Raw genomic sequence first — 24,153 nt, 5'->3', positions numbered from 1 at the left:
AGCCCTGACGCAGGCAGTGAAGTTATGGCGGTTTCCCCCGCCCAAGTATTCCTCTCACGCGTGTGGCACCGCAGGCGTTCCAAACACTATTTGTGATTGAAGCACAGCTCTGTTTCTCTGTCAGTGTCTCCTTATTTGAACGGAAAAGACACAGCCACCACAAAGTGGCCATGTGAGGATTAGTGAGTCTTGCTTCTCTGCGCAGTCAGACTGTGGTGGCGTGAAGGAAGATAGGACACAGGTTGTGCTGAACACAGTGTTTATTTAGACACCTTCATTAACTTGCTGAACTGGGGATAAGCAGAGTCCAGGGCAGGGGCAGAACAGCACTCACGTAGATATGCAGTCCAATGCATGCAGTTACTTCACTGCCTGCTAGGTGTGCACACATCACACGTCCAAAGCACCCAGGTGGCTGTCCTCAGCCATGGCATTACGCTCCGGATGTACATGCCACAATTGTCAGGGCCTAAAGGTTCCTGAGCTCCAGGATCGGGAGGAGCGCTGGGCAGTGTGTCTTCATTCACTGCCAGCTTCGTTCTGCCGCCTCCAGTGTTTTCCGTGCTCTCCGCGCTCTGTCTTCTCGCGAGATCACCTTTCCGCACAGACATGGAAAAATTCACAAGATAGTTGCTTGTTAGGTTTATATGGTTACCTTGGGCCTCGCTACTGAAACACAACCCACAAAAACAGTTTGTCATGTATTTAAATGTATGTCCAATAATGCAAGTTCTCCATTCTCTCCCCACTCAGCCGGTGCTTAGGTCTGTCTTCCTTGCAGTCTAGCACAGCGATCCATTCCTATTCAGCTTAGTTAACCCTTTATACAAAGTTGCAGTTGTGGTTGCCATCCTTTGGAACAATCTGCCACCTCAACTACGATCTGAAACCTCCTACCAGCTATTCAGAAAAAACCTAAAGACACACTTTTTTTAATTAACATTTGACACGTACTTCCCTGCTACATCCACCTGTTTTTATCCTGTCTGTAACCAGCACCTAGATGCGCGAGGCCTTTGTAGGCTTCTATAAATGAAACAATAAATAAATAATTAATAAATACAACATGATACATGCATATATACATATATGCATACATACATGTGGGACATTATGTTTGGATTCAGCATCGTCACCTGAAGGTCAAATCTTGTCCTGTAAAAATGCACCATTCTGCTGTACACTATCTAATGCACAAAAAAGTTAAATAAAAGTAGTAGTGATCTTTTGGGGGATGACCAGATGGAACACGCATTGGCAAAGCCAATGGGTATGGCTCCGTATGTGTAGATGTTCTCTTCCTGTGGTGCAGGCTGGCTTTAGAGTAGAACAACAATAAAAATGATAATGTAATGCAGCACAAAAGTGAATAACACATACATGTAAAATGCAGCAAGGAAACAAAACATGCTTTTAAAAGCATGCTTCACTAATCTCTTCCCAACTGGAACAGCCGCGTACTCCTTCCTACAGTATGGGCACCACTAAATGAGAGCTTTCACCAGGGTGCATGAAGAAAGCGACTGGCAATGAGGACCTTCTCTAATATGCATCTTCCAGTGTTCTGGCAGGTACTTAAGTCTAAAAAGGGAGCCAGTGAATTAGTGGAAAGAGAACATGTACAGAAAGCAGATTCAACAACCCCTAATTTCTCTCAAGTAAAAAGTGAATGTATCTATGTGTTCTGTACGCTCGTGAGAATACAGGGAGTACAGCTGTAGCCATTGTCTATACTGGTTGGGGTGGTTTAATTGTTATTTACTTATAGGTGTGAAGGTTGTGATTGTTGGGAATCAGGAGATGAAGGATACGGCAGGGTAGTGACAACTGCTCTTATTTTTTTTGAGAGTTTTTAAACGTGCACATTCATCTGATGTGTATTCTGCACATGTCCATTTAAAGAATTTTATAGTGTTTGGAAACACATTGTGATTGATTGACAATGGCCACTTCCTCTCATATGTTGTCATTTTTATATATGACTTTGTTAACCAGCAATGTAAATACATGTTTTCTTAGTCTTCGCTAAATGCACTTTTGGAAATGGATTTGATTGCTGAAGTGAAAAATGTGTGTTGTAAATGTATGTCTATTAAAAACATCCTTTGATCGCATGGTTCATTTTAGAAAACATACTTTAAATTGTTCATGTAGAATAGCTTACTATTGCAACCAAATGCTTGTCAAAGTGACTTTTCCTGCATCTATCTTTTGTTTCTTAAAAGTATCGTAGTAAGTTCAGCCACATATGCATTGTCCCGAAATGTATGCAAATGTCTTATTTATACTATACCGGAACGCCAAAGACTTAATGGCAGCCTTTCCATTTCTAATAACAGGTCCATGTCGTTGATGCCCAAGGCAGAAAATGGGAAGATTTTAGTGGAAAATGAGAGTCCTGCATAAATTGAATGCTCCCCTTACAATGCTGCGTCTGCGTGATTCACTTTTCAACAAGTTGGAAATGTGTCTGATACTCTGGAAAATATAAAAATATTTCAAATACCATTTTGAGTGAAGTGTAGTAGGAAATCACACTATTTTCAGTCTGTTGATGCAATTAGTACCTGTGTCTGGTGAAATTAAGCACGCTTTCTTGTGTTTAATCTGTAGTGCAGTGGCAGGATCCTTTCACGCACTTATTGGGAGACAGGTGTAGGCGGCACAAACATAGGCTTTTATATCACTTACTTTAACACTTGACCCGCCTCTTACCAGTCTCCAACTTCGCTTACCTGAGCTCCAGACCACCTTGGTGGGCCTCTATTTGAGGTTTACAAGGGACGGAAATGTAAAGGTTAGGACATGAAGGATTCCCCTCAAAACCCCTAGAGAAAAAAAGCTCATGTTATAATAAAATGACACACAATGGAAAGACGAACAAAGGAATGCTTGTGTACTCTTCCTTAGTTAGCATTCTGATTACTCATGCCTTCTTCTGGAACACCAGCAGTTTTCTACATTTTTGTATGAAAAGAGGGGAATCACAAGACTAATATGTACAATATAAACCTATACACCCAAGCAGCTGTGTAACTAAAACACATTTCAAAAATATAAGAAGAGTCCTTTTAAAATATTACAATCTAGCACCTTGAAGCATCTCTTGTGATAGATGGAATCACCAATAAAGTTCTCTGACCAAAAAAACGGACGGACTCAGAAATGATGGCAAAATACTACTTTATTCTCAATTCAATAAAGCAGGGCAAACTGGCGTACAATGGACTGATGCTCACACACTCACAAACTTGAATATACAGATGTTATAAACCCCAATATGCATTATCTATGCTCAAAACCAATTCATGGGAAGGGTTGGTTAAGGGAACATATGCACTTATGGTATACATAGGGGTTAGTACTTCATTGGCTTCCCTTATCTGTAGGCCATGCCTCAAACTACCTCTAAATATGTATCATACTGAACATAGCAGAGACAATGATAGTGGATTGGTCTATGCAACATTATGTAGCACGTTGTACCATAGACCCTCTGATTAGTTAGCATTCTCACCCAACCTTGGACTTTCGGCTCGTTAGCAGCACGTGAGCAAAACAAAACCCAGGTGATCGAGTCATGTCAGATTACTCCCCACTTTCCCAATTAATCCAACATCCCACATCAGTCCAGCCATAAGCACAAAGTTTCCCATCTGTAGTTGACCTTGTAGTCTGCTCTGGAACATTTGAGGGAGTGTAAGCACATCACTATCTTTATCCAAAGCTTAATGGTTAGCCCTTGTTTTTGACTTCTGAATCACATATGAGGAGACTGCAAATTTGAACATTTTTACCTCTTATTTATTGCTATTTGATTTACTTAAGCTGGGTGTTCTTGCTCCTCTTGGCCTCGAGAGACTTGCTCACTACATCTTGTATAGACCTTACCCATTCTTAATTGTCCAATACCTGGCTCTTGCAAATGTTTTCTTCTTCTTTAATATAAGGGAAATATATCCTATGTACATGGCTTATCCGTCTGCCCCCCTGTGCCTTGCAATTATTCCTTAAATAACACCTTTTCTCCCAGGCCAACATTGACTCCTCTTTATTTTGCACACAGAGCTATTTCTCCAACGTCTCCTGACTTTGCATCCCTGGTATGTCTCTGAGGTCACTGAATTGTGTCTTATCACGAGCTGACGTCCATCTTCTTATTATGACCGCCCTAGCCATGTTATATTTTCCTCTATAGCAAACTTCTATTTGTCTCATCTACCTTGAGTTACTGCATTTTTATACTGATTGGTAATCAAGTTACTTTATCTTCTTTGTATACATGATTACTTTATCATTTTGTACATGTTTCTCTTGTCACTGCCATTAAATCGTTACTCTTAAGTATCTTCATATCGTTTCAGTATGTCCTTGTATATCTTCTTCATTTCATCATGCTTCCCACATACAGATTTCACTCAGCGTTCCAGGAATCAGGCTAGTTTGTAACAGTAAATATTTATTTATGGATTGAGAATTTAAAACACAATGAGGGTCATTCTGAGTTGGGCGGTAAGGGTTACCGGGCACCAGTAAGGAGACCGGTGCCGGTAAACCCGCTCAAATGGGAATGGGGAATGGTTGGTTGAATGGGGATTTACCGGGTCCGCACAGGTCGGAATGTCCCGGTAAGTCCCCATTCAAACAGACCGGACACGGACCCGGCATTGGAGGCAGCCATGGTGCTAATAGCACCATGGCTGCCTCCAATCTCGGAATTTATTGATTGATATTTTATTTCTATCGCGCTCGTACAAAAGTGTTTCAGAGCGTGACAAGGCAAGGGAGGGGACAGGGGAGAACAAACCAGCGATCTTACTAGGCCCAGTGACATTGAGATGCGCAAGTGCATGGGAGAGGGGGAGGGGAAAAGTGCATGGAAGGGGGGAGAGGTGGAAAGTGCGAAGCAGAGGAGAAACAGATAAATAACAATAAATAAATAATAAAGGCAACAAACAGTGGTAATGCAGCCAGCAATTTGCAAGTGCTAGGTTTAAGGCAGCAGACACAGTAGGTCTGATAAATGCAGGAAGAAAAAGGGGGGGCTGTATGGGTACAGATACAGACCCCAGTGCAAGGGGTGTCCCGGAGGCAGTGAGGGAGGGTGGCAGGATGAGCAGGTACCTGGGCCCAAAAGACAGAGGGTGGCCAGGTGCACGGTGGCAGCAGAGAACAGATCAGCAGGGGAGAGGGGGAGCGAAGGCAGAAGAAAAGAGGAAGGTCTTGAGGTGCTTCAGGATCCGGAGATGGTTCTCCTCAAGTTTTAGAGTGGCAAGGAGGCTGTTCCAGAGGGTGGCCCCAGCCGAAGACAGAGATCTACCCCCAACTTGTTTCTTAGAAAAATGACTGACCCTGAGTGAGTTGGAGGTAGAGGAGCGAAGAGCTTGAGAGGGGAGGTATTTGCGGAGGGATAGCTGAAGGTATTTTGGACACAGACCGCAGAAAGCCTTGTGGGCAATGCAGTGGGTTTAGAATTTAATCCTTGCATTCACTGGGAGCCAGTGGAGAGATTTCAGAGCTAGAGAGATACGATCCCAGGGCTTGAGGCCAAGGACAAGTCTCGCAGTCCTGTTCTGGATTAGTTACAAGTCTCGCAGTCCTGTTCTGGATTAGTTGCAGAGGGCGGAATCCCCAAGGGGTGACAAGGACAATGAATAATATCTTTAATGCACTGGGAATTAGGTAATGAACACAAAAAGAATGCAGCAAAGAAAAGAATACTTTTGGATTGGTTTGGAACAGATAGCACTGTGGTTAGAGGTTTCCCCTGCAACACCCCTCGACCCACCAATAGGCATTTTAAATAGATGTGAAGAGAGAGCAGGTACTCAGGAATAATACAGACCAAACAAAATATGACCCCCACCTTCCCCCCCTTAAACACAAGAGAAAAACAGATTAGACTTTTCAACAGTCAGAATGGCTTTAAAACTGGCTGAGCAAAAACACTAAATGTGGTCAAAAATGCTTAAATTATTATAAATGTCAACGGGAGCCACTTTGAACAGATGCAAGCAATCAAAAGCAATGATTTAATCAAAAGAAAACAATTGGAATCTCAAAGGCAAAGTGGGAAATAATTTAAAGACAATTCACACGTGTAAAACCTTTGCAAAATGTAAATTCGCTGCAAACTTTTGCTATTCGATTTTTGAAAGAAATTGATCAACAACACTGTTTCGCATTGCGGTTCTGATTTGTGGATGTAGCTAAGGATGTTAGGTATCAGTGGGAGTCGAAATGTCATTTCTATCTTTAAAACTGAGGGAGTTATGGAGGGTTTAGTGGGAGGTGCTTTTTTTCGAAAATAAAGACACAAATTTGGACAAGAACTTCAGTTTAAAACCAGAAATTATGGATTATGCTTTTACTCTACACTAGAGCATGCAGGCTAGACAACCAGGTTGGGATGAAGTAAGCCCTGAGACTGATCCAGAAATTCAGTAACAGATCCCCAGTGCCTTCCCTGGCAGAACCAGTCCAAAACCAGTCCAAACACTCGAAGCAAGATTTTTGGATCAGAGTTACAGAAATAAAAATGACTATGAAAATGACGCTTTAGAAAATAGACAGAATAAGATAGCACTAAACATTTTGACCCTGTCACTGGTTATGAAAGTAAGGATAGTTCAGAAATTAGGGTAGAACAAGGTAAGGAAAGGTATACAATAGTTCTCTAGCGTCCTGTTAATACAATCCACTGGGATTTAAAATTTTTGGCCTGTCAAGATTTTGGTCAATGGATCGGGTCTATCAGGGAAGGACAGCACATCAGCTAGGATCAGCTAGGCCGGTCACCGGAACTGCACGGGATCTGCCATTCTTGTTTCTGGATATTTCAGATCAGCAGGATGGTGAGTTCATCAGGCAAGCATTATGGTAGCAAGCCAGATAGTTTCAGGATGCTTCCCCACACCACAGCGATTCACTGGGTTGCAAGGATTTGTTGAGGATTAATTGAGGATTGAGGCCTAGCTGAAAATGGTTCAGCTACTTTTTGGCCTGGTGACTGGCATCTGGATCTGGAAGGATGTTAAAGGCTGGATGTTGAATGCTGGATCAGAGTGCTTCGCTGGAATCAGAAGAGAGAGTCTGTATGTGTTGTCAGATGTCTCTATTTATCCTTTCAAATGACATCACAAAAATGGGTGTATGGGCCGGCTTAATTAAACTCGCCTCTGTGAACTGGGATTGGATCAGAGCCTCATCTCCGCCTTGCATCCGAGTGATTGGATCAAAGAAAGATGATGTTAAGTTTATGGTTTAGTTTTTACAATCTTTAGAAACCTCCCCTTGCCACTCGTATCAAAATTTATTTTGTCCTAAATACATATTTATACATTTGTAACCTCTACGAAAATCACATACAAGGATTACATATTTTATGTAGTATTTGTTCATCAAAATCCCACAGCTGTGAGACCTTGTTTAGCCTTTTTGCAGCATTTTGTCCATTTCGCCATGAACATATTTTCCAAATTTTCTCCAAATTTCCACAAATATGCTTGTTTACCATAGGAATGTGTGTCCAAAGTTTAAAAATTCTAGCATAAATACAGTTCCCATAAAACCACATATATTGCCATTCCTGTTCAGAATATGCTACACAGTTCCACTACGTTTTGAAATATAGGGCCAAAAATTAGATTAACAAATCTGCCCTTTTTATATTTTTCACCACTTCTGATAGTGAGTTTATACGTCTCTAAAAAATGTTCATTACATATTCTTAGCAGCAAATGGTCAGCCTTTTGTCTGTCTCTGGAGTCAAGGAGCAGCCCCTGCCTTTGGGATTTCCTTCTGCAAGCCTAGTTTACAACCTCTTCACATGTCCATTTCCTGGCCTGGAGAATGTGCCATTGTTCAGTCCTTGGTAGCAGACAACATTCTGGCCTACCCCACAATCATCATGTGTCAGTGAGCATCTGCTGAGATCAATACCCTCCTCTTGGGTGGAAACCTGTTTTTCAACCTCTTGCAGGCCCAGCCAGCCTAAGTTAATGTTTTATTTCTTGACTTGAAATCCAGCATAAAACAAACTTGCTGCATCAGATGACATAGATAAATTACATTCCTAGGTTTAAACCTGTGGGATCAAAACAACTGAGATCCGTGTTCCTTTTAGCAAGAGTCCTTTTATATTTGCTAAACCGGCAGATCTTTAGTTTTAGAAAACTTAAAATTAATCAGGAGAGCCCATTTGACAGGGGCTGTCACTCACAGGTAGCCCAGTGTGGCTACACATAGGTATTTGACAGGAATTGTCATTCACAGGCAACCCAGTTTTGCTGAGAGAATGTTTTGCTCTTAACATTTCAGGACTTTGTAAATTCACAGTGCTTCATTAAATTAACTGAATTTTAGTGCCAAGCAAGATTTTGAGTGTTGGAAAGTGTTATGTACAGGCATTTTGAAGTTTCAGCAGCAAAGTAAATGCCATTTACAGGCAAATTTTGGAATTTCACTTGCAAAGCACTGCTTCTCCCTCTGTATTCCATGTTTACTTGTCATGGAGCCCACTGGCACTTTTTCAGCAGCGTGTGCTCTGTTCCACCACACACGCACCATGGGTGGCAGGTTGTGCAGCCATCTTTTTGTGTGTTGAAAAAACGCGGTTTTGGAGGTTTTGGCGTGCACAAGGGTTTTGCCGCCATTTTGCTGTTTCTCGTACCATAGATAGAGTGAGGCCGCATAGTATAGCAGAGTGGGTCAATACATCCCACACGTACTCCCCATCAGGCGGTCCAATGCCTTGTCCACCGGGTACAGGTAAACAATAGCGTAGGAATTAACTCGACGGTAGTCGATTCACATCCAGACATCCCCATTCTTCTTCCGGCCAACGATGATGGGAGAAGCATAGGAGCTCCTGGACCCATGGATAATCCCATCCTGCAGTACATAATCCAGGTGGTGGCGTACATCCTCCATGTCTCCTGGAGCAAGGCATTTTGATCGCTCCCTGAAGGATATCTTGTCACTCACACAGACCCAGTGGTCCACTCCGTGTTCCTTGCCGATATCCATAGGGCTGGTGGAGAAAGCCTCGTCTCGGAGGGCGAGCTGTTCCCTCATGTGGTCCTTGTCCCTCGCAGAGTTCAGGGAGTCTCCAAAGTTCAAGGTCTTTGAAGTCAGCATTATCTCGGATGGGCTGCACTCTCTGGGGCTATAGAAGCTGTCAGGTGGAACTGTACGAAGATGGCGCATTCTGGTAAGCGGTTGGTCATATTGGTGACATAATTGACCGGTACCTTGCTGGTCTTCAGGTCTGTTCCATCCTTCATTACCAGGGTATACTGTACCAGTAAAAACCAAGGGAGCTCCCCACTTTACCCCTGGAGCTCCCTGGTACCTCCATCACTAGACATCTTGGGTATTGCTCCCCACTGAGTCACACTCGGCCGGGAACCATCACTGTGGCATGTACTGGGATCATGATCTGCCTGAAACTGGTGGTGCGAACATCTCCAATGGGTCCATCTGTTGGAGCTGTGGACCAGATCTCTCTTTGAAAGTACACCTGTTGGCACATGGGATGCATGGACAACGTGCTGGCATATTATAGTTCAGCCATCTCCCAACATGATGCCCCAATTTCATTGAACATCGAGGAATTGATTCCAATCACCACTGCCGTTGCAGGCCTTTTACTTCTACTGCTGTAGACCAGAGCCAGGGAGTTGATAGGAGTGCTGACCCGAGATACATTCTGTGGAAACTGAAGTCTGACCCTGATGGACTCCAGATATTTGCAAGGGTTGTCTCCCACGCTGAGAAGATTCAGTCCAGCCCAGAGCTCAAATTGTATAAATACCAGGTATTTTCTGTAAACCAGAACATATACGATGGTCACCCGTGAGCTGCTATGCTGAAGCTTTTGTGCCTGTCATCTAGCGATGGCAAATGTCATGGTGGTTGGTGACCCTATGAGCCAGTCAGGTATTCCCCAGGATGTTCGGTTGCTGTGCTTGCTGGTAGTTAAACTACAGGTGATCTTCCTCCAGATGACTACTCCACCATTGGTGTCACTGCAGCCTTGGGCTAACCTGGTGGCGCACATATGTTGTTTCTTGTCTCTACTCAGTGAGACGGTAGTAATTCTGATGATTTAGGTGCTTCGCTTGCAGGTCCTCACTTGCATTTCCAAACATTGCATGTATTTGAGTGTTCACTGCCTAGAAGCTCTCCAAGACTCTGATAAAACTGGTGGGTTGTGTACAAATGGTAGGTGTCGCTCTCCTGCTCACACCTGTGGCAGAACTGCCAGGACTGGAGTGGTGCAGTATGCTGGTGGTACAATTGAGACAGCTGCGGCTCTTGAGCGGGCTGGAAGAGTTGGTGTTCTCTCTATCCGGATGGTGGTGTACAGCCTCTTCCATGTTCTGGTAGCCCGCAGGTGTTGGCTTGGTCCATTCCCAGAGTCGTAGCTGCAAAAGCATCAGCGTAAGTGATTTTACTCCATGCATGACTTGTTGCAGCCTGATCAGATTCAGGTTGTTTGTCTCAATCCCCTTCCACTGGAAAGCCAGCTGTAGAATCGGCTTGGTCCTAACCAGATAGTCTGAAAGTCTCTCACCCTGTCAGAGGTGCGCTGGACTCAGTGGCTCCAAAAACATCATCCAGCTTGTACATGATGTCCTTCGTTGTGAGGACTGGATGCCTGGCACGAGGAGCCTAGATGACTCTCATTGCAGTACAGCACATGATGCGCTGCCTCTTCTCCTGGTCTGAAGCTCTCCAGTCATGTATCATCTGGTTTGTCAGGCCCACCCAAAATTGATATTATTCTTCACCTCTTGGGTTGGTGTCTCCCCTGAGAAGAGGCTCAGGTGTACATAGGGCCCGTACTTAGATGGTGTGACGATGGCCTTGTGTAAAACGTCCTTGAAAGCGTCCGTCCAAGGAGCAAGTGATTAGTCTGGTGTCTCTATCCTCTGCTGTAGGGATGCTTGCTGGTGCATCCATGATGGAACATACAGCTGGCACTGTGGGATGAGGAGGCACAGTGCTTGACAAGGCAGGTTTTGGGCTAGGAATAGATGGTGTGGATGGTATGTTAGCCTGTAAGCAGGTGCAGGTTTTCAATGCCCACAGAGGATAAGTCACTGTGGGTTTTCCCCATAGATTCTAAGGAGCAATGTCTCAAGGTTGACATCATTAGGCCCATGGCAAACCAGGATACTGCTTCCTGCTATGCCAAGGGCTTTACACAGGCACTTGACCAAACCGGAGAACGACTCTAGGGACGCTGTCAACTTCAGCACCTGGTGGAGAGGTGTGCTCCAAGGGACATCGCCTATAATGAAGCAATGGTCAGGCTTAATCCCATCACCCTCAGCCCAGCTAACTATCTGAAGCTGATCCATAAGGATGGTGCCTGTCTGTTAGATGGATGGCAAATCCAGGAAAAATAAATAATGCAATGATTATAACAGTATATACACAAATCCTTATCCACAAACTTGCACATATAAACGTATTTATATGAAAAAAATGCCAACTTACTCCAGCAATCTTTACACTACCGCAAGAAGAAAAAAGGGTAGCTGGGAGGTAAGTGGGGAGGTAAATGGGGTACAGACACAAAAAAAGGTGATTTCCGCAGTGACTCCCAAAAATGTAACAGGGATTGTACCACACAACAACATGCTACGCATGATTGCTGTCAGGTACTTTTCTTTGGTCTGCGTGAGCACATGCTGGGTGTATGAAAACGCAAACTGCTTGCACTGAACGCTCATTGCATTTTAAGGATTGTTGCTTCAAACTTATGGTGTTTTATTTTATTTGATTGATGTTACCTGTTGAGAGGTAATGCACTCTTGTTCTGATACTGGTACCGGAACAGTTTGCTCATTTTAAAAACTACATTTCCCAGGTCTCCTTGGTTCATCAAGAAACGTCAGGTGCTTCAATGCTGACGCTTTTGTGACAAGCCAGTCTTGGCCGGTCGGCACTTGCCCGTGATGCTGATGCCTTTGTAATGGACTCTACACTTCTATGAAATCCTTAAAGGCACAAAGAAACCTGTTTTCTTTTCCTAGAGCGGTCTGCTTGTGTTAATACACTGTGTTCATAACAGCATGGGGTTCCCAAGCGACCTTAACCTTTTGCTAGCCGCACAAAAAGCCAAACGTTTGGGTAGCGTTAAAAAATATCTTACATTGAAATTTGACTCCCCTTCAGTCATCGAACCGGAACTGAGCACTTCATTTGAACTTGCCACTCTAAATCTTGTGGCTAAATACGGCAGCTCTGGACCGGTGTAAGAGTCAGTTTGCCTTATTCAGAGTTGACTCTAGAGATTCTGACTGAAACTTACATATGAAAACTGCATCTAATCCCTCCTCTCCCGCCTCTTACAGCAGTACTAACCTTGAGGTTACATCCTCTCCCCAGACAACCCTCAGTTCACCTCCTCGCCCAAGCGTGGATTGCGGGTCGATCAGGGCCATCACTACTGCATTCACAGATTCAAACCTGGGTTCTAACAAGGAACTCATTACGCCTGTTCAAAGCCTTCCCCTTTCAGAACTTAAAAGCTTAAAAAACAATAGTTTGTCCAAAATCTTGGGTGTTATTTGACCACAAACACTTAAATGTACCTTGCTGAATACTAGGTACCTTAACAAGCATCCCTCTGACATTCACGATTACATCGTGGAGCTAGACTTGGATATAATTCTCCTAACAGAAACGTGGATTACTGATAAAAGTGGCACTATGATATCAATGGATATTCCATCACTTGTCAGAACCGGCCCTAGCACTTGGTGGGGGTGTTGCAATTATTGCAAAAAAATACCTACAACTGTTTGTCTCCCAGCTCTTGTCAAAACTGTGAGATTCTACATTTAAAAATGACTCCAATTCCATGCAGCTGTGTGAATTCTGTCTTAGTTTATCGTCCTCCCATCCACATGCCCAATTTCAATTCTGATCTCCTATCATTCCTAAGAGATGCGAATGGTCCAAATTGATCAACCTTACTAGCTGGCGATTTCAATCGATGGCTAAATAATAATTTGGATAAAGAAGCTTGAGCTCTAGTTTCGGCTTTAAACAACATTGACTTTTTTGTACTTAACTATAACCCCAGTACATCTCAAGGAAACACTCTTGACTGGATTGTTGCTAGGAACCTTGATGTCCATATTAATAACACAACCCCATGTGTATGGTAATATCATTATTCCATTGATTTTAAAATTGTGCTGCAAGATCCTTCCTTAAAAACCAAAGACCCATTAACAAAATGTACTAGTACCAACTTTAACAAAATTGGCTTAACTGATCTGCAGACCTGCATTGACCAGGTTATGCTCTCCTCCAATTACTTGGATTCACCTACTACCTTGGTTACAATCTTCAACTCAACTGCGGGAGATATGCTTAACGAATTGGCCCCGCTCAAGCCCAAACTAATAAGAGAGAATGCAGGTCATCATGAATGGTTTGCACAAGAACTGAGCTTCTTGAAAAAAGATAAAAGAATGGCAGAGGCCAGGTGGTGAAAAGACACTTCTGACACAAATATTGAAAAGCTTGCAACATAGCTTACCGGGCAGCTATTCTCGAAACCAAGAAGAATTTCTTTAATACACAGACGAGGCAAAAAAAATAGCACTAAAAAAATCTTTGAGATACTCAACCTTTTGGAAAATCCAAAAGCCCACCAAACAACTGTCACCCCCACTGACCTGGACTCTACTAGAGACCAGCTTGATTTTGATCTCAAAAGCTCATGACAAGGTTAAGAACTGTCTGCCTAAACAAAATGCAGACTCTACCCTGATCATGAAACCTTCAGTGGTGGAACAGCAGCGCTTTGATCACTGACATGATTAAACACCTATCTACGATGCACACCTCATCTTGTCCTGAAAATGTTATTCTCCCCAAACTTATCCTTGACAGTAAAGAGATCCTTGCTCTCTTTGCTGTTAGATTAGTTAACTCTTCTTTTCATCACAAGCACTAGCTCTAGTACTGTAGGTCATTAAAGTAAAAAAAACAGTTACCCCCCTTCTAAAGAAATCAGGTCTTGACCCTATGGATGCTGGTAATTTGAGACCCATTAACAACTGCAATTTTTTGTTGAAGATCTTGGACAAAATTGGGACAACTCAACTCCAGGAATTTTTGGAGGCGTCTGACATGTTACACTATAGACAGTCGGGGGTTAGACCCCTGCATAGTATTGAAACAGCCCTATTAGATCTTCAAACCACATGTTAGATATTATTGATAGGGGTCATACTGGTATCCTGATTCTCTTAGACCTATTAGCGGCATTTGACTTGTTGGACCATGAACGCCTGCTCCACACCTTTAATGATGTGTGGTTATGTAATAAGAATTCAGCTGATTGGGTACAATCCTTTTTGTCTCATCGGATGTCCAGAGTTTGCTGGAGAGAAGTTTCCTCCTCCCAAACTGCCATTATCGGTGGCATCTCACAGGGAGCCTGTATGTCTCCCTTATTATTCAACCTGTACATCAGGCCCCTCTGTATTATCTTAGATGATTTGGGGGTCTTCTTTACCAACTATGCTGACGACACCCATCTCGTGTCGGAACTTTTATCATTATTTTAGTTTTAATTTATAAAGCGTGCAACAGCCCAAGGGCATTGCAGCGCTGTTACAGAAATCGGTTACATTACATACACATTGTAAACATTGCAGAACAATATGATGGACCAGATGTACAGGCTAAATCTAATTGAACAGCCAGGTTTTGAGCCCAGAAGGATGGTGCGGCACTCAGAGTTGGCAGCAAGGATTTCCATTGTTTGGCTGTGATGTAAGGGAAGCTTGCCCCTCCCGCTTTAGCCTGCCTAACTTGCTGCACGAGATGATGAGCATACGGGGTTCTGGTGGGTCTGGATGAGCAGGCTCTGGAGATCTTATGGGATAGATATGGGGGCGCCGTGTTGGAGAGACATTTATGGGTGATAGTCTAGGTTTTAAATTGGGCGCGCTGTTTGATGGGAAGCCAGTGAGCTGTCTTCTGAATGCAGATATATGTTCTCTTTTAGGAACTATCTGGCAACTACTACCTTGACTCAAACCAATATCTATTCCTCCATTGAGTTTCGGATGAACATCAACTGGATGTGACTTAATGTCAACAAAACTGAGTGGTTGATATTTGGCCTACCTCAAACATCCCAGTTGCTGGAAAAGTCAAAACGCTCTGCACTTATCTTGATTCTACGCTGATTCTACGTTCTCCACAGATGTTCATACTAGCCAGTTAGCCAAAAATTGTTCTTTCTACCTCCGCTTGCTGAGAAATATCCACCTATTTCTATCTGAAAAAAAAAACGGTGCCTCCATTCCTCGGGATATAGTATTGTCAAGACTTGATTACTGCAAATCAATCCTGATTGGAGCCACTAAGAAATCCTTGCCCAAACTTCAAACTATTCAGAATGACGCAGTTCGTATTGTGAAGAATAAGTCAAGGTGAGAACCTATCTCTGTGTCCAGACAGGACCTTCATTGGCTCCCGGCCAATGCCTGTTTCTCTTTCAAAGCAGCAGTGCTGGTGCACTATTTTCTCTATGGTTCCTCACCTGCTTATATGAAAGTTATGATCTCTCCCTTTGGTCCGACCAGATCACTTTGTTCTTCTGATAAAGGCCAAGTCAAATCCCTGTGCTTCAAATGCTCTAATGGCCTAGGTAAATCTTTCCCAGCCATAGCTGCTAAAATCTTGAACTCCCTTCCCCTCGACCTAAGGCTTGAAAACAATATCTGCAGAGTGTGCCGCAAGCTATGCTTGAATAATCCCCTATTTCTTCTGTTATGTGCCTTCTTTGTCCTATCTTTTCTGTTTATTCTTTTGTGTATATGTTTTTGTGTACCACCGATGCCTGCATGCTTCAGCGCCTTCCAAATAAATCAATACATAAAAATAAATACATGTCAGAAGGACCAATGAAATTAACTTTATACCAACCGACACTTAGCCCATCTCAAACAGCTCACTGACATGGAACACAACAAAATCGAGTTTATACTGCTCAAAGCACACATCCATAGTGCATACAAGATGGAACACATGAACCCACCATTCCTCTAACCCGAACCACCACCTACTTTTTAAAAAGGTATCAAGACACAATCAAGACATATCGAGGACATGTACTGCCACAAAAAGGTATCAAGACACAGTTAAGACATATCTAGGACATGTACTGCCAGAAAAAGGTAACAAGACACAGTTAAGACATATCTAGGACATGTACTGCCAGAATGATCAATAGCACAAGTCACCAAACATGTAATAGATAATGCACATTTGGACACAGATTATGCTAAGAACAAAAAAAGGATTTACTGTGACACAGCAAACAAAATGTCCAAGATGTTTCTCTAAAAAATGTAGCAGTGAGTTAAATAAACCCATCTCTGCCCAACGCATGCAGGTGGTTGCGTGTCGTCTGCAAAATGTAGCAGATGTGCAACATGTTGTGAGGAAGCATGATGGCAGACATTTGTTCATGCTCTGGCTAGCATTCTAGAACATGTGATGTGCTGCTCAGCCACTAACCTACAATTTACAGACAGTGATACACAAAAAACACCCCTGGGGACCTTGGATTCCTTTCGGTGATGACGGGTGCAGTGGCAGAAGTAGGTGTTGGATTTCAGAATTTGGCGATTCACCCTCTTCTGGATCTTCGGTGCTGCAGCCACGGCACAGACCTCTGATGGCTTCTGGTGACCTGGACTTGACCACTGTACTGGACTACAGCCCCTCACCAATGCTGGACCCTTGAGACATCTTCATCAGATTTTGGTGGTGGGAAACCCACTGGTGGACCTTACTCTGCACACGGCAGACTGAACTCTTCTTCAGCGGGAAAAAGTAGTCAGATGTCATGTCAGGGATGTCCCTAGAAGGATTCTTTCATCAGGTGGAACTTTCTCAGCTCTGGGTGTCAAGCAGTACTATGCTAGTGTACACCGTCTTCTGGGCGGTAGACAGCAATCTGGCTTCCAGCAGTCACAAACACTCTCCCGGACCCTGGGTGACACAAATGGACTTCTTCGACTCAAGATGTCCAAGCACTTCTCTTCTGGACTCACAAGACCCTGTCTCCGGATGGCAGACACACAGGACTGGCTTCCACGTACTTCTGATGAAGTGTAGCATGTGCATGATAGTACTTTCTAGCTCAGGAAGTGGTCTCCTATCCAGGAAGGACCCTTAGATCAGTCTTTGGAAAATCACAGCAGCTTTCGGATTATGTGAAGAAAATGCAGCAACAGACTTTTTCGTCCAGCTGGCCTCCAGGGAACAGTGTCTTCTTGCTTCATCTTCAACTTCAGTTTCTGAACAGATTGGTGAGTGAGAGGTCCCCTGCTATACACATTTTTATTATTATTATTATTATTATTATTATTATTATTATTATTATTATTATTATTATTGGGTATTTGGTCACCATTCACTCAGGCTGTGCCAGGCTCAGCAGCCAATCATTCACAAGTGCATTCATTCATGCATGCAGGCAGGCAGCCAATCAGGCTCACAGGCATCCGGGCCATTCACTCCACTCAGTCACCCATAACACAGAATGTGGATTGAAGTAAGGACCCAGACCTTTCAGCACACTACACTGCATTTACTCCAGTTTCAGTCTGGGCTGTCTCTTGCATTGTGTCATACAAACACACTGAGACACCCACAACACAAAATGTGAGTTCACTTCAGACTCCATTCATACAGATCCCTCCCAAAGGGTGTGCTCACAAAACACAGCCCCTGGGAAGGCTCCAGTCAGTCTGACAGGAGGTAGCCCCAGAGCCATATATGGTATTTCCAACCAACAGCCAGTCAGGAGGAAGGGACAGAGTCAGGACTTCCCAGGACTTTGGGAAACAAGGCAAAAGCCAAAAGAAACCAAGAGGCTACAGTGGTCATCTTGCCTTTCTTCAGGAATCTATTGATTCCTATGGCAGGGCCTGGATATTCTACAAATGAAGGACACTCAGAGCCACTGTCAAGCCTGAATGTAGCTGCCACCAACCCATATCCTGCTCTGTGGGCAACACACAGGTGCCCAAAAACACATATAAGAGGTACATAGGTGTACCCCCACCCATGGGTGCCGTAAGGGTATCTCATGGGTGTTGCTCACCAAACGGAAAACATGAAGAACAGCACTTCCGGAGGTCCAGACAGGACTTCAGTGGCAGAAAACATAAAGAAGACACATACAGAGAAGTGGTACGACAAGGAGGCCCTGTCCCCCCAAAAGGCATTTCCGGCATCACATAGTGATAACAGGGAAATCATTTTCTGCCAAGTGTGCACACCAAAAGAACAAGTGGCCTGTCATAATAGTACTTAAAGGAATGAGCAACCAATCAAAATGTGATTGGTTGCTCATTCAAATCACTTGATGCTATACATAATTGCTGTTATTCTAAAATGGCCACATAACATCACTTTTACTTTCACGTAAATTTACTTCCAGAACACATACACAGCCATCCAACCACAAACACTATATGACCACAATAGCCAAAATACCTGATTAGTTATGAACCATATACATGTGGATTATTCACAAAATATGACTCACTCACCAATGCAGCATTACAGGAAGAAATCATACTTGTATCATTCCAAAAAACGAAGTTGTTTAACATCTTTGCTGTAACCAATCCCTCTTGGATCGGGAAGATAGGGCCAGACTGGCCAGAGAAAGTTGACCACTGGAAACAAGAGGGGGAGCATAAAAAGATGGAAATGAAGCTGGAAGTTTTGGGCCATTCGGGTGAGGTCAGAGGAGGAGAAGGTGGAGGTGGCTGGCCAAGAGACCAGCAGGAGGAAGGAAGGTACAGCAGAGTGTAGAGGTGATTTCTTGAGATGGTGATGTATTGGTTAGTGAGTGCAAGTGGTATCGCATTGTGAGTGCATAACAGTGTGTCGGTGTGATTAGGTGAAGTAGCATAAGTCATGACTGTGAAGAGTATGGGACTGACTGAAAGGAGGGTGTCTGAGTGGGAGATGGTGGGGTAGTAGTAGTGGAGTGGATGAGAGAATTGTCTGTGGAGGTGGCAGTAGTGGAGTGGAAGAGGGAGTCATGTGGAGGATTGAGTAGTGGAGTAGAGAGAAAGAGTAGTAGTGTGGAGGGACATACAGCTGGTCCGATAGCACAGTGAGTAAAGCGCTCGCTTTGACATCGTGCAGAGCTTGCTAATGCAGGTTCGAATCCTGGCAGGGTCAAACTCAGCCTTTCATCCTTCCGAGGTCGATAAATGAGCACCACACACCGTGGGTAATAACAAGCAGCGCTCAGATACCTGAGGCTTTGTAGCGCTATATAAATGCTAAATTAAATTAAATTAAATTAAGTAGTGGTGATGGATGAGGGAGCAGTGGAGTGAAGGAGGGAGTAGTAGAATAGAGAAGAGAGGAGTAATGTGTGAGGAGTTACATCAAATTGTGAAGCCACGACCTAGAAGGAGCGAGAGGCATTGGAGGAAAAGAAGAGAGAAGAGGGATTAGAATTGAGGTGGCGGAATTAGAAGACGGGAGAAGTGAGAGATAAGGAGAGGAGAATGTGCGTGTGGCAGAAGGAAGACAGAGCCAAGCAGGGTGCATGCAAGGTACAATCCCATACCCATTTTAGAACATTAACAACTGGATAGTATAGGGACAGTTTTAGGAAGTTCCTGGGAGAGTTTAGTTAGAGAAGTTATCTGGCCATTACGTCATCATATATAGTACAAGATAGTTTTTTAGACAGTAGGGTTCAATCTTCACTAGCTACGAACCTGGGGTCTCGGATGCTTGGGTTAGGGGTGAGATGCCTTATTAGATGTGATAGAGTGATGGCCATAAAAACTCTAGAGCCCTCTAGCAATCTGTGACAATACACACCCATACTGTTTGCACAGATATGCATTCAAGAAAAAGAAAATACTCTTAAAACTTGGAATCAAAAAATGCAATGATCAATGACACTGTTGTAATGTTAGCCCAACGCAGCGAAACCACATTACTTAAATAGGCATACCCAAATTGAAGCTTATGCCAGTGCGAGGTGATCAGACAGGAACCACCATTGCAATACCCACAGTATTACATAAGAGCCGCAGGAACCAGAGCTACAAGGAAAAGACATACATACGTTGCTTGTACATAAACCCCACACTTACACAAAAACACACACACAGACACACAAACACATACACAAGCACACACACACACATCCCTACACACCTCACTTGCGCATGCAGAATTCACAATTCAAACTTTAGAACATACTTCTTTTGACATTCATTTTGCATTTTGTCTACTTCAAAGAGCTTGGATGAAGACAGCGACACAGATGCAAGTCAACCATGTACACAGAAATGCATTCAAACGTTGCACATGTGAAACACTGTCAGGATAGTACTCTAGTGTTCACACCATCACCACTATATAGGCCAAAACACTCATGCAGACACGACCGGAACAGCCCAAGACTGATAGTCACTAAGAAAAAAGTCCTCATTACCACCCTCCAGTCCCTGTCTCCACCACTCCCAAACACACCTCCAAAATAAGTGGACTAGCACGTAATTTTGTAATAAATTAGAATTTGCAATATGCCATTTAAAAAGTCATACATCTCAGTTGTAAATCATATAAAACAATACACTACAACATGGAACATGTAGGATACTAGAGTGCGGCATACTGTGATGATGTTCATTGCCTAACCATATTTGTGTGGGGAAATCTGACTATGAAGGTCAGTTGTCACCACCCGCTCCATGATGTTAGAACGCAAGGGTGTATGGGAAGGATCCCATATTCACACACCAACACCTGGGTCAGGAGCGTGCCAAATTTGTCACAAAACATCTGGCCCTTTAAAGAATATCCAAAGTATAAAAGGAGTGGTTGTGCTTTCAGAGCCTTTTAACTCAGACCCCATAGTGGAGAAACATTTTGTATTTTTCCGAAGCAAATAGTGACTTTGACCACAATGCTTACAACTATTCAATCAGACACGTCGTTCCGGGACTAAGCCTTCTGCCAGAGTGGCGCTGGCTATCTCTGTTCATTATGGAGCTATGAAGCTTCTGCATATGTACGAGCATCAGAGACAATCCAACATGGCGGACCACCTACTTATAACCTCAGGACAAAGGACGCAGGAGACTTGTGCTCTACAGACAAGCACACCTGAAGTACAATGCTTCTCGGGTGACCATTTCTTTAATTTCGAATGTATATCATTGCATTTTAAAAAGGTTTCCTGCAGTCAGATCCATTATAGGTACATTGTGATAGCAGCCGTTGCCACTTATAGTTGAAGAAAGGGTCCTGCAATGATCAGTAAACATTATTATTGATTTGTAACTTGAGTCATGTCCACAGCCTCATTAGTGACAGTGGGAGAGATGGCTGACCCCAGCAGCCAAATGGAGGGCTGATTATGAGGCTATTTAGCTAGTCGGTTGGTGGTGGCCTAGGAGCCATTGGTAGGTGATTTTTTATTTATTTATTTTAATTGATTCATGGTAGTTTCCTCTCAAGAAAAGGAAGGTATCATCTATAAATAAAGGAAGCTTTTCTAATGGGTAGTCCAGCTCAGAAATGGATTTAAAAAGCAGCTCAAAGAAAGAAAGGAAAAGAGAAAACAATACAACTTGTTCATCTTCCACTGATATCACCATACATCAATGAGAGTAGACAAGGAATAGATATAACGGAGCATGCTTGAGGGTGCCCAATTGCAACAGATGAATATAATGGGCAAGAGATTGAAAATAACAGAGGCTGGATAAACACGACCAACGCACTGTTTTCATACTGAAATGTCCTCTCGGAGGCTACCCTAATATTCAGTATTGTATACCCTTGGTTTCATCTCATAGAGGTGTTGCAAAAGTGACACCTATTACCCAAACTAATAAATACAGCTTGAATGTCGTTTTACGGTGACAGCCAACCCTGCAGATTCCCGTACCTGTACATTTGTAGGGAAATATCTCCAGATCTGCTCTCTAATCTTGATTCTAGCCTTCCATCTGTCCTTATCCTCCTTGATCTTTCCTCTGCTTTTGACACAGTCAATCATGCCATCCTGATTAATCATCTCCATGAGAACCTGGGCATCAGGCTCTGGCCTGGTTGACTTCCTTCCTCCTGGACTGACCGTCCCAGGTCCAACTTGGGTCTTTTCTCTCTGCCACCTCTCCCTCCACGTGTGATGTTCCCCAGAGCTCTAACCTCCCACCCCAGCTCTTCAATGTCCTTTTGGCCCCTTTGGCCCACCTTATCTCTATCTTCTCCTCTAACTTTTGATGTTTTGCGGATGACACTCAGCTCTCCTTCAGGCTCCCCTCAGCCTCCTCTCTTGCTCATTTCTGACTATCAATCCATGATTCAGGAATGGTGCACCTCCAACAAACTCTGCCTTAATGCCGGCAAGACTGAGATCCTTCTCATTAGGACCCATGCTCCCGCTTTCCCTCTCTCACTCTGGCCACCCTCCTTGGGCCCTCTACCTTCGCCTTCCTGTGAGGCAAAAAACCTTGGTGTCATCTTCGACTCCACTCTCTTCTTCTCTCCTCACATCACGGGCCTTGCCAAGAAGGCCCACTACCAGCTGCACCTCCTCAGAGATATTCTTCCTTTTCTCACTTTTCCTTAGAAGCTCACTGTCTCCAGAGCCCTGGTTCTCTCTAGGCTGGACTATTGCAATAGCCTCTTTCTCAATCTGCCTTCCTCTACTCTCCGTCCTTTGCAACTAATCCAGAACAGGACTGCAAGACTTGTCCTTGACCTCAAGCCCAGAGACTGTATCTCTCCAGCCCTGAAATCTCTCCACTGGCTCCTTGTGGCTGCAAGGATCAAGTACAAGAACCTCTGCATCGTCCAGAAGGCTTTCTGGAGCCGGGGACCACACTACATCCAACTCTCTTCCTAAACACCTTCCTTCTCGAGCCCTTTGCTCAGCCACCGCCATCTATCTGCGGGTCAGATGCTTCTCCAGGCATTGAGTAGGGGGTAGATATCTCTCCTCTGAAGGTGCTTCCCTCTGGAATGGTCTCCCTGCCCCTCTCAAACTTGAGCCGGACTTCCTGAAGTTCCGGAAGCAGCTCAAGACCTTCCTCTCTGACCTGCTGACTGACCTGTCTGCTGCGCTGACTGGTTGTCTGGCTACCCGCAGACTCTCAGCAATGCCATGCTCCCTATGACCAGTAGCCCCTGCACTGCCTCCGGGCCGAGCTCGCACTTAGGGGCTGTATTTGGGACTCTACAGTCCCCTGCCTCCTTGCACTTAACAGGGATGCGCTGCCCTGGCTGCACTTACTCAGAGCATTGCTGCCCTGACTGCACTTGCCCCTCCCCTCGGCACTTCCCCTCTCCTCCCTGCACTCTTGCGTATCACACTTGCACGATCTGAATGACTCAAGGCCTAGTAAGATCGTTTGTTGTGCCCTCCCTCTGTCTTCCCTGCCTTGTTTTGTCGCGCATAGAAAAAATATGTCTACAGGCGCATTATAAATTACTTATCATATCATATTAGTATGCTTTCTGTCCTCTCAGCAACTCTCGCAGAAGAAAATGCCAGCCAAAAAATATCTATGTTTATGACAAACAATGCAGCCTTCAAACCCGTGATTCTAAACATAGAATGCCACACGTTGCATTAAACCAGAATTAAAACAATCCCAAATCAACCGACGGGGAGACATCCCGAGGAATTTGCCAATACGCATGTAAGAATTCTCCTCATTATGTTCAAGGCTGTCTCGATCATGCTTGGCGTGTGCAACCGGAAAGGCGAGTGTCTGGGGCGGCTGTCATCCATTCATGCTAGAAACATGAACGATGATTGTGAGCGAGCACTTCTTCCGCCGCCATGCCTTCCACAGCCTCTGAGGGGGCACTGGCAGCACCGGTGACTGATACCTTATTAAAGAGTCCTCTGCATCCGTGGGCCGCCTCGCCGGCCGCGTTCTTACTCTGCATTCTGTTCCCGCGCAGGCTTGACACTCGGGTGCAGCAATGCTCAATTCATCTTGACATCTCTGTTTTCCTCGGATATTTGAAATCCCGGTTTAGACAGTCTGTCATATCATCTGACATGCCAATTAGCATGACCCCATTAGGTATGGGTTTGTT

This window comes from Ambystoma mexicanum, chromosome 5q (genome assembly GCF_040938575.1).
Source record: "Ambystoma mexicanum isolate Mex_15411 chromosome 5q, UKY_AmexF1_1, whole genome shotgun sequence".
Lineage (NCBI taxonomy): Eukaryota > Metazoa > Chordata > Amphibia > Caudata > Ambystomatidae > Ambystoma > Ambystoma mexicanum.
The sequence above is the reverse complement of the archived record's forward strand: the minus strand, read 5'-3'. Positions refer to the sequence as shown.